The 11,716-nt window shown below is 48.1% G+C and overlaps 1 pseudogene; it reads left to right on the top strand.

Annotated features, from left to right (window-relative positions):
• The first annotated feature begins 620 nt into the window (after window positions 1-620).
• The window catches only part of LOC137319935 (RNA-binding protein 39-like), a 47,477-nt pseudogene continuing 36,381 nt past the window's right edge, over window positions 621-11,716 (top strand).

Genomic DNA, 11,716 nt, shown 5'->3' with positions numbered 1-11,716 from the left:
AGGTGGGAACAGGAGGAGGCCACTCAGCCCCCCCCACCTCGAGCCTGCCCCGCCATCCGAATCCATCATGGCTGACTTGTATCTTAACGTTTCTTGGATCCCCTTCACCCAACAAAAATCTATCCATCTTGAAACCTCCAATTGACCCTGGGCGTCCTCAGATTTTTTTTTGGGGGGGGGAAGAGAGCTCCAGGTTTTCACCCCCCCTTGTAGGAAGAAATGGCTCCTGACATCACCCCTGGACGGCCTGGTTGTAATTTGGAGGTTCTGCCCACTTGGTGTCTGGACCTTTGTCCCCTATCAAAACCCCCCCTGCTAATTATTGAACCCCATGTATGAAATCTGCCCTGAACCCTCTCTGCTCTGAGGAGACCAATTCCTAGTTTCTCCACATGGAGAGAAGTCCCTCAATCCTCCCTGGTAACAATCTGCCTTGCTATGAGGACACTGCCGGCTGTTTATGTCTTGGATGTAACAGAGCCCTGCCAGATTTCCGGCAGAGTTGGTTTAAATACGATAGTCATTGGATACTTCTGCCTTGTCTCAATGAGGAGGGATTGAGTTAAGACACAGAGAGAGAGAGAAACGGGCGAATCCACTCCCTCCCGGCCACAAGCAATCCTGCAGCTCCTGCGGCAGGGGATGAGCACAGAGGGAAAGCCCCCGCCTTGATGGTAAGTTGGAACAGACAGGAGTTATACTGTCGAAAGCGCAAGCGAAGTTATGCGGCCGCTCAGCCCAGGAGTCTCGCAAAGTCTGACCCGCTCCACAAACAGAGCGGCGGCTTCACTCAGACTGTCGCCAAGGTTGCTCCGGGAATTTACTCAACTTGGATAGAGTGTGGAGCAAAGCAGGGGACAGGCAGCATCTGAAATATACTGTGTATATGTGGGGGTATACATGGGGGGGGCGGGCGAGGGGGAGAGAGGGGAGGAGACATTGGAGAGAGAGAGATGGTCAATAACACATTGTAGAGAGAGATAGAGAGATGGTCAATAACACATTGTAGAGAGAGAGAGAGAGATGGTCAATAACACATTGTAGAGAGAGAGAGAGATGGTCAATAACACATTGTAGAGAGAGATAGAGAGATGGTCAATAACACATTGTAGAGAGAGATAGAGAGATGGTCAATAACACATTGTAGAGAGAGAGAGAGATGGTCAATAACACATTGTCGAGAGAGAGAGAGATGGTCAATAACACATTGTAGAGAGAGAGAGAGATGGTCAATAACACATTGTAGAGAGAGATAGAGAGATGGTCAATAACACATTGTAGAGAGAGAGAGAGATGGTCAATAACACATTGCAGGGAGATAGAGAGATGGTCAATAACACATTGTAGAGAGATAGAGAGATGGTCAATAACACATTGCAGGGAGATAGAGAGATGGTCAATAACACATTGTAGAGAGAGAGAGATGGTCAATAATACATTGTAGAGAGATAGAGAGATGGTCAATAACACATTGCAGGGAGAGAGAGAGATGGTCAATAACACATTGTAGAGAGAGAGAGAGATGGTCAATAACACATTGTAGAGAGATAGAGAGATGGTCAATAAAACATTGTAGAGAGAGAGAGAGATGGTCAATAACACATTGTAGAGAGATAGAGAGATGGTCAATAACACATTGCAGGGAGATAGAGAGATGGTCAATAACACATTGTAGAGAGATAGAGAGATGGTCAATAACACATTGCAGGGAGATAGAGAGATGGTCAATAACACATTGTAGAGAGATAGAGAGATGGTCAATAACACATTGCAGGGAGATAGAGAGATGGTAAATAACACATTGTAGAGAGATAGAGAGATGGTCAATAACACATTGTAGAGAGAGAGAGAGATGGTCAATAACACATTGTAGAGAGATAGAGAGATGGTCAATAACACATTGTGGAGAGAGATAGAGAGATGGTCAATAACACATTGTAGAGAGAGATAGAGATGGTCAAGAACACATTGTAGAGAGAGATAGAGAGATGGTCAATAACACATTGTAGAGAGAGATAGAGAGATGGTCAATAACACATTGTAGAGAGAGAGAGAGATGGTCAATAACACATTGTAGAGAGAGAGAGAGATGGTCAATAACACATTGCAGGGAGAGATAGAGAGATGGTCAATAACACATTGTAGAGAGAGAGAGAGATGGTCAATAACACATTGTGGAGAGAGATAGAGAGATGGTCAATAACACATTGTAGAGAGAGATAGAGATGGTCAAGAACACATTGTAGAGAGAGATAGAGAGATGGTCAATAACACATTGTAGAGAGAGATAGAGAGATGGTCAATAACACATTGTAGAGAGAGAGAGAGATGGTCAATAACACATTGTAGAGAGAGAGAGAGATGGTCAATAACACATTGTGGAGAGAGATAGAGATGGTCAAGAACACATTGTAGAGAGAGATAGAGAGATGGTCAATAACACATTGTAGAGAGAGAGAGAGAGATGGTCAATAACACATTGTCGAGAGAGAGAGAGATGGTCAATAACACATTGTAGAGAGAGATAGAGATGGTCAAGAACACATTGTAGAGAGATCGAGAGATGGTCAATAACACATTGTAGAGAGATAGAGCGATGGTCAATAACACATTGTAGAGCGATAGAGAGATGGTCAACAACACATTGTAGAGAGAGAGAGAGAGATGATCAATAACACATTGTAGTGAGAGATGGAGAGATGGTCAATAACACATTGCAGAGAGATAGAGAGATGGTCAATAACACATTGTAGAGAGATAGAGAGAGAGATGGTCAATGACACATTGTAGGGAGAGATAGAGAGATGGTCAATAACACATTGTAGAGAGATAGAGAGATCGTCAATAAAACATTGCAGAGAAATAGAGAGATGGTCAATAACACATTGTAGAGAGAGATAGAGAGATGGTCAATAACACATTGTTGGGAGAGATAGAGAGAGATGGTCAATAACACATTGTAGACAGAGAGAGAGAGAGAGATAGTCAAACACATTGTAGAGAGAGATAGAGAGATGGTCAATAACACATTGTAGAGAGAGATAGAGAGATGGTCAATAACACATTGTAGTGAGAGATGGTCAATAACACATTGTAGAGAGATAGAGAGATGGTCAATAACACTTTGTAGAGAGATAGAGAGAGAGATGGTCAATAACACATTGTAGTGAGAGATGGTCAATAACACATTGTAGAGAGATAGAGAGATGGTCAATAACACTTTGTAGAGAGATAGAGAGAGAGATGGTCAATAACACATTGTAGAGAGAGATAGAGAGAGAGAGATGGTCAATAAAACATTGCAGAGAGATAGAGAGATGGTCAATAACACATTGCAGAGAGATAGAGAGATGGTCAAGAACACATTGTAGAGAGAGATAGAGATGGTCAATAACACATTGTAGAGAGAGAGAGGGAGATGGTCAACAACACATTGTAGAGAGATAGAGAGAGAGATGGTCAATGACACATTGTAGAGAGATAGAGAGATGGTCAATAACACATTGTAGAGAGATAGAGAGATGGTCAATAACACATTGTAGGGAGAGATAGAGAGATGGTCAATAACACATTGTAGAGAGATAGAGAGATGGTCAATAACACATTGCAGAGAGATAGAGAGATGGTCAATAACACATTGTAGAGAGAGATAGAGAGATGGTCAATAATACATTGTAGAGAGATAGAGAGATCGTCAATAAAACATTGTAGAGAGAAATAGGGAGATGGTCAATAACACATTGTAGAGAGAAATAGAAAGATGGTCAATAACACATTGTAGTGAGATAGAGAGATGGTCAATAACACATTGTAGAGAGATAGAGAGATGATCAATAACACATTGTTGGGAGAGATAGAGAGATGGTCAATAACACATTGCAGAGAGATAGAGAGATGGTCAATAACACATTGTTGGGAGAGATAGAGAGATGGTCAATAACACATTGTAGAGAGATAGAGAGATCGTCAATAAAACATTGTAGAGAGAAATAGAGAGATGGTCAATAACACATTGTAGAGAGATAGAGAGATGATCAATAACACATTGTAGAGAGAGACGGAGAGATGGTCAATAACTCATTGCAGAGAGATAGAGAGATGATCAATAACACATTGTAGAGAGAGATGGAGAGATGGTCAAATAACACATTGTAGAGAGAGATAGAGAGATGGTCAATAACACATTGCAGAGAGATAGAGAGATGGTCAATAACACATTGTAGAGAGAGAGAGAGAGATGGTCAATAACACATTGTAGAGAGAGAGAGAGAGATGGTCAAGAACACATTGTGGAGAGAGATAGAGAGATGGTAAAATAACACATTGTAGAGAGATAGAGAGATGGTCAATAGCACATTGTAGAGAGATAGAGAGATGGTCAATAACACATTGTGGTGAGAGAGAGAGATGGTCAAATACACATTGTGGAGAGAGAGAGAGATTGATGGTCAATAACAGATTGCAGAGAGAGAGAGATGGTCAATAACGCATTGTAGAGAGATAGAGAGATGGTCAATAACACATTGTAGAGAGAGATAGAGAGATGGTCAATAACACATTGTATGGAGAGATAGAGAGATGGTCAATAACACATTGCAGAGAGAAATAGAGAGATGGTCAATAACACATTGTAGAGAGAGATAGAGAGAGAGATGGTCAATAACACATTGTAGAGAGAGATAGAGAGATGGTCAATAACACATTGTAGAGAGATAGAGAGATGATCAATAACACATTGTAGAGAGAGATAGAGAGATGGTCAATAACACATTGCAGAGAGATAGAGTGATGGTCAATAACACATTGTAGAGAGAGATAGAGAGATAGAGAGATGGTCAATAACACATTGTAGAGAGAGATAGAGAGATAGTCAATAACACATTGAAGAGAGAGATAGAGAGATGGTCGATAACACATTGTAGAGAGAGAGAGAGATGGTCAATAACACATTGTAGAGACATCGAGAGATCGTCAATAAAACATTGTAGAGAGAAATAGAGAGATGGTCAATAACACATTGTAGAGAGATAGAGAGATGATCAATAACACATTGTAGAGAGAGATGGAGAGATGGTCAATAACTCATTGCAGAGAGATAGAGAGATGATCAATAACACATTGTAGAGAGAGATGGAGAGATGGTCAAATAACACATTGTAGAGAGAGATAGAGAGATGGTCAATAGCACATTGTTGAGAGAGAGATAGAGAGAGAGATGGTCAATAACACATTGCAGAGAGATAGAGAGATGGTCAATAACACATTGTAGAGAGAGAGAGAGAGATGGTCAAATAACACATTGTAGAGAGATAGAGAGATGGTCAATAGCACATTGTTGAGAGAGAGATAGAGAGATGGTCAATAACACATTGTAGTGAGAGATAGAGAGATGATCAATAACACATTGTAGAGAGAGAGAGAGATGGTCAATAACACATTGTAGAGAGAGAGAGAGAGAGAGATGGTCAATAACACATTGTAGAGAGAGAGAGAGAGATGGTCAATAACACATTGTAGAGAGAGAGAGAGAGATGGTCAATAACACATTGTAGAGAGAGATAGAGAGATGGTCAATAACACATTGTAGAGAGATAGAGAGATGGTCAATAACACATTGTAGAGAGAGATAGAGATGGTCAATAACACATTGTAGAGAGAGAGAGAGAGATGGTCAATAACACATTGTAGAGAGAGAGAGAGAGATGGTCAATAACACATTGTAGAGAGAGATAGAGATGGTCAATAACACATTGTAGAGAGAGAGAGAGATGGTCAATAACACATTGTCGAGAGAGAGAGAGAGATGGTCAATAACACATTGTAGAGAGAGATAGAGATGGTCAATAACACATTGTAGAGAGAGAGAGAGAAATGGTCAATAACACATTGTGGAGAGATAGAGAGATGGTCAATAACACATTGCAGAGAGATAGAGAGATGGTCAATAACACATTGTGGAGAGATAGAGAGATGGTCAATAATACATTGTAGAGAGAGATGGTCAATAATACATTGTAGCGAGAGATAGAGAGAGAAGGTCAATAACACATTGCAGAGAGATAGAGAGATGGTGGATAACACATTGTAGAGAGAGACAGAGATGGTCTTTGAAAGGGTTCGGGAGGTTTATCTTGAGAATAACAGATACCCGGGAGTGAGTTCCAGACTGGAATCTAATCGAGGGGATCGGGGGGTTTATATATAGAATAACAGATACCCGGGAGTGAGTTGCAGACTGGAATCTAATCAAGGGGTTCGGTGGGTTTATATATAGAATAACAGATACCCGGGAGTGATTTACAGACTGATGTTTATATCAGTAAATCTGCCCCCGGTCACTCTCTGCTTCCCCTTTCTGTTCTGATCGGCTGTTCTCCCAATCCTTGCAGGCTGCAGTCAGCTGACTTGAAAATAAACCAAACATGACGTCCGAAGACTTTGATGTTGTGATCGAGGCGATGCTGGAAGCCCCGTACAAGAAACAGGTGACGGTGGTGGGGGTGTGTGGGGCTGGGGGTCGGCGTACGGGTTTTGGGGTGGAGTCCTGGTGCTGTCCTGATCCAATTCCATCGACCCGAACCTGTGCTTTTGGCTTCGAAACGAATCTGTTTGCATTTTTCTAATCCTCCCCCAGGACGTGCTCCCGCTCTCCCCAATCCTCGTTTTCTGCCTCTGGTCCTTTTTCGTCACGCTTGCCTGTCACATCTTCCCACAGTGAATGCCTATGTCAACATTTCCCGTTCAAATAAATGTCACGTTGCAGTTGCCGGCTTCGGCCACCGGGTGGCGCTGTGCGGCCGTCGCTCGCCTGGAATCTGCCGTCTATCAATCGGATCGAGGCGGGGAAGAGGGGGTTGTGGGGTGGAGGGAGGGCGGGGTGGAGGGAGGGCGAGGGAGAGGGGGCCGCGGAGGAGGGGGCGTGTTATCACTCGGAGCTGCCTTCAACGGTCGTTCCCTCGAGCTCCACACCTCACTTTCTCCTCCGAAAGAACGCAACTGAATCCCTTGAATTGGTGTCAACTTTCTGCTGTGCTCTCACTTCTCACTCAGGACGAACGATTCAGGACAAAGGGACACAACAAGGAGAACAAGAGCAGGTGGGTCATGTTAAAGGACCCCCCGGGGGCTCTCGGGTTGTACAGTCCGGGCAGTGGGTCCCTCCACACTGTCCCGTCAAACATTCCCAGTGCAGTACTGAGGGAGGGCCGCACTGTCGGAGGGTCAGTACTGAGGGAGCGCCGCACTGTCGGAGGGTCAGTACTGAGGGAGCGCCGCACTGTCGGAGGGTCAGTACTGAGGGAGCGCCGCACTGTCGGAGGGTCAGTACTGAGGGAGGGCCGCACTGTCGGAGGGTCGGTACTGAGGGAGCGCCGCACTGTCGGAGGGTCGGTACTGAGGGAGCGCCGCACTGTCGGAGGGTCAGTACTGAGGGAGCGCCGCACTGTCGGAGGGTCGGTACTGAGGGAGCGCCGCACTGTCGGAGGGTCGGTACTGAGGGAGCGCTGCGCTGTCGGAGGGTCAGTACTGAGGGAGCGCCGCACTGTCGGAGGGTCAGTACTGAGGGAGTGTAGCACTGTCGGAGGGTCAGTACTGAGGGAGTGCCGCACTGTCGGAGGGTCAGTACTGAGGGAGCGCCGCACTGTCGGAGCATTAGTACTGAGGGAGGGCCGCACTGTCGGAGGGTCAGTACTGAGGGAGCACCGCACTGTCGGAGCATCAGTACTGAGGGAGGGCCGCACTATCGGAGGGTCGATCCTGAGCGAGCGCCGCACTGTCGGAGGGTCAGTACTGAGGGAGTGTAGCACTGTCGGAGGGTCAGTACTGAGGGAGCGCCGCACTGTCGGAGGGTCAGTACTGAGGGAGCGCCGCACTGTGGGAGGGTCAGTACTGAGGGAGGGCCGCACTGTTGGAGGGTCAGTACTGAGGGAGCGCCGCACTGTCGGAGGGTCAGTACCGAGGGAGCGCCGCACTGTCGGAGGGTCAGTACTGAGGGAGCGCCGCACTGTCGGAGGGTCAGTACTGAGGGAGGGCCGCACTGTCGGAGGGTCAGTACTGAGGGAGCGCCGCACTGTCGGAGGGTCAGTACTGAGGGAGGGCCGCACTGTCGGAGGTGCCGTTTTTTGGATGAGACATTAAACCGAGGCCCCGTCTGCCCCTCTCGGGTGGGATGTAAAAGATCCCATGGCCACTATTGGAAGAAGAGCAGGGGGAGTTCTCCCCGGGGTCCTGGGGCCAATATTTATCCCTCAACCAACATCACTAAAAAATCTGGGTCATTTATCACATTGCTAATTGTGGGATCTTCCTGTGCGTAAATCATCTCCTGTTTTCCCTGCATTGCAACTGTCACTACACTTCAAATGTACTTCACCGGGCCACATCAGGAGATATTCGGACAGGCGACCAAAAGCTCGGTCAAAGAGGTAGGTTTTAAGGAGCGTCTTAAAGGAGGAGAGAGAGGGGGAGAGGTTTAGGGAGGGAATTCCAGAGCTCAGGGCCCCGGGCAGCTGAAGGCACGGCCGCCAATGGTGGAGCGATGGGAATCGGGGGGATGGACAAGAGGCCGGAACTGGAGGAGCGCACAGATCTCGGAGGGTCGTAGGGGGCTGGAGGAGGTTACAGAGATAGGGAGGAGGGGCGAGGGCCATGGAGGGGATTTGAACACGAGGATGAGAATTTTAAAATCGAGGTGTTCCCGGACCGGGGGCCAACGTCGGTCCAGCGAGCACGGGGGGGGTGATGGGTGAACGGGACTCGGTGCGAGTCAGGATACGGGGGGACAGCAGGAGTATTGAATGAGCTGGAGTTTACGGAGGGTGGGAGATGGGAGGCCGGCCAGGAGAGCATTGGAACAGTCAAGACTGGAGGTGACAGAGGCCCGGACGAGGGTTTCGAGCAGCAGATGAGCGGAGGCTGGGCGCGGAGGCGAGGTCCTCTCCCTAACCTGCCTCTTTTGCTCAGTTGCAGTGGGAGTGGAGGCCGCAGTTACACCAGGAGTCGGAGCCGAGACCCCAGCAGCAGGTACGTCACCCCCATGTCCATCGTCCGTCAACCCTCTTCCCCGTCCATCACTTCCCGCCTTCATATCTCACTCCCAGTTCCTTGTACCTCACTCGCCATCCTCGTTCATTCCCTCCGGTCCATTTGGATCACTTCTCGGCTCTCGGACATCACGTCTGGTCCTTGATCGTCAATTCCCGTCGATGCATCTCACTTCCTGGCCGCGGCTGCGATTTGCTCTTTCCGAATGGGGCCAAGGGAGGAGAGACCATCAAATCCCACCGGGAGATATCTGTATACTGACCGGGGTCTCTCAGTCCCCCCTCTCCCTCAGGGAGATATCTGTACACTGACTGGTGTCTCTCAGTCCCCTCTCTCTCAGGGAGGTATCTCTACACTGACTGGTGTCTCTCAGTCTCCTCTCTCTCAGGGAGATATCTGTACACTGACTGGTGTCTCTCAGTCCCCTCTCTCTCAGGGAGATATCTGTACACTGACTGGTGTCTCTCAGTCCCCCTCTCTCTCAGGGAGATATCTGTACACTGACTGGTGTCTCTCAGTCCCCTCTCTCTCAGGGAGATATCTGTACACTGACTGGTGTCTCTCAGTCCCCTCTCTCTCAGGGAGATATCTGTGCAGTAACTGGTGTCTCTCAGTCCCCCTCTCTCAGGGAGATATCTGTACACTGACTGGTGTCTCTCAGGCCCCTCTCTCTCAGGGAGATATCTGTACACTGACTGGTGTCTCTCAGTCCCTCTCTCAGTGAGATATCTGCACACTGACTGGTGTCTCTCAGTCCCCTCTCTCTCTCAGGGAGATATCTGTGCACTGACTGGTGTCTCTCGGTCCCTCTCTCTCAGGGAGATATCTGTATACTGACCGGGGTCTCTCAGTCCCCCCTCTCTCAGGGAGATATCTGTACACTGACTGGTGTCTCTCAGTCCTCTCTCTCTCAGTGAGATATCTGTACACTGACTGGTGTCTCTCAGTCCCCTCTCTCTCAGGGAGATATCTGTGCACTGACTGGTGTCTCTCGGTCCCTCTCTCTCAGGGAGATATCTGTATACTGACCGGGGTCTCTCAGTCCCCCCTCTCTCAGGGAGATATCTGTACACTGACTGGTGTCTCTCAGTCCTCTCTCTCTCAGGGAGATATCTGTACACTGACTGGTGTCTCTCAGTCGCTCTCTCTCAGGGAGATATCTGTACACTGACTGGTGTCTCTCAGTCCCCTCTCTCTCAGGGAGATATCTGTACACTGACTGGTGTCTCTCAGTCCCCCCTCTCTCAGGGTGATATCTGAACACTGACTGGTGTCTCTCAGTCCCCTCTCTCTCAGGGAGATATCTGTATACTGACTGGGGTCTCTCAGTCCACTCTCTCTCAGGGAGATATCTGTATACTGACCGAGGTCTCTCAGTCCCCCCTCTCTCAGGGAGATATCTGTACACTGACTGGTGTCTCTCAGTCCCCTCTCTCTCAGGGAGATATCTGTACACTGACTGGTGTCTCTCAGTCCCCCCTCTCTCAGGGAGATATCTGTATACTGACCGGGGTCTCTCAGTCCCCTCTCTTTCAGGGAGATATCTGTACACTGACTGGTGTCTCTCAGTCCCCTCTCTCTCTCAGGGAGATATCTGTACACTGACTGGTGTCTCTCAGTCCCCTCTCTCAGGGAGATATCTGTACACTGACTGGTGTCTCTCAGTCCCCTCTCTCTCAGGGAGATATCTGTACACTGACTGGTGTCTCTCAGTCCCCTCTCTCTCAGGGAGATATCTGTACACTGACTGGTGTCTCTCAGTCCTCTCTCTCTCAGGGAGATATCTGTGCACTGACTGGTGTCTCTCAGTCCTCTCTCTCTCGGGGAGATATCTGTGCACTGACTGGTGTCTCTCAGTCCCCTCTCTCTCAGGGAGATATCTGTACACTGACTGGTGTCTCTCAGTCCTCTCTCTCTCAGGGAGATATCTGTACACTGACTGGTGTCTCCCAGTCCCCTCTCTCTCAGGGAGATATCGGTACACTGACTGGTGTCTCTCAGTCCTCTCTCTCTCAGGGAGATATCTGTACACTGACTGGTGTCTCTCAGTCCCCTCTCTCTCAGGGAGATATCTGTACACTGACTGGTGTCTCTCAGTCCCCTCTCTCTCAGGGAGATATCTGTACACTGAGTGGTGTCTCTCAGTCCCCACTCTCTCTCAGGGTGATATCTGTACACTGACTGTTGTCTCTCAGTCCCCTCTCTCTCAGGGAGATATCTGTACACTGACCGGTGTCTCTCAGTCCCCCCTCTCTCAGGGAGATATCTGTATACTGACCGGGGTCTCTCAGTCCCCTCTCTCTCAGGGAGATATCTGTACACTGACTGGTGTCTCTCAGTCCCTCTCCCTCTCAGGGAGATATCTGTACACTGACTGGTGTCTCTCAGTCCCTCTCTCTCTCAGGGAGATATCTGTACACTGACCGGTGTCTCTCAGTCCCCCCTCTCTCAGGGAGATATCTGTACACTGACTGGTGTCTCTCAGTCCCCTCTCTCTCAGGGAGATATCTGTACACTGACTGGTGTCTCTCAGTCCCTCTCTCTCAGGGAGATATCTGCACACTGACTGGTGTCTCTCAGTCCCCCCTCTCTCAGGGAGATATCTGTGCACTGACCGGGGTCTCTCAGTCCCCTCTCTCTCAGGGAGATATCTGTACACTGACTGGTGTCTCTC

The sequence above is a fragment of the Heptranchias perlo genome, unplaced genomic scaffold (genome assembly GCF_035084215.1).
Source record: "Heptranchias perlo isolate sHepPer1 unplaced genomic scaffold, sHepPer1.hap1 HAP1_SCAFFOLD_939, whole genome shotgun sequence".
NCBI classification, from domain to species: domain Eukaryota; kingdom Metazoa; phylum Chordata; class Chondrichthyes; order Hexanchiformes; family Hexanchidae; genus Heptranchias; species Heptranchias perlo.
Note: the sequence above shows the minus strand (reverse complement) of the source record. Positions and strands in the feature narration are given on the sequence as shown.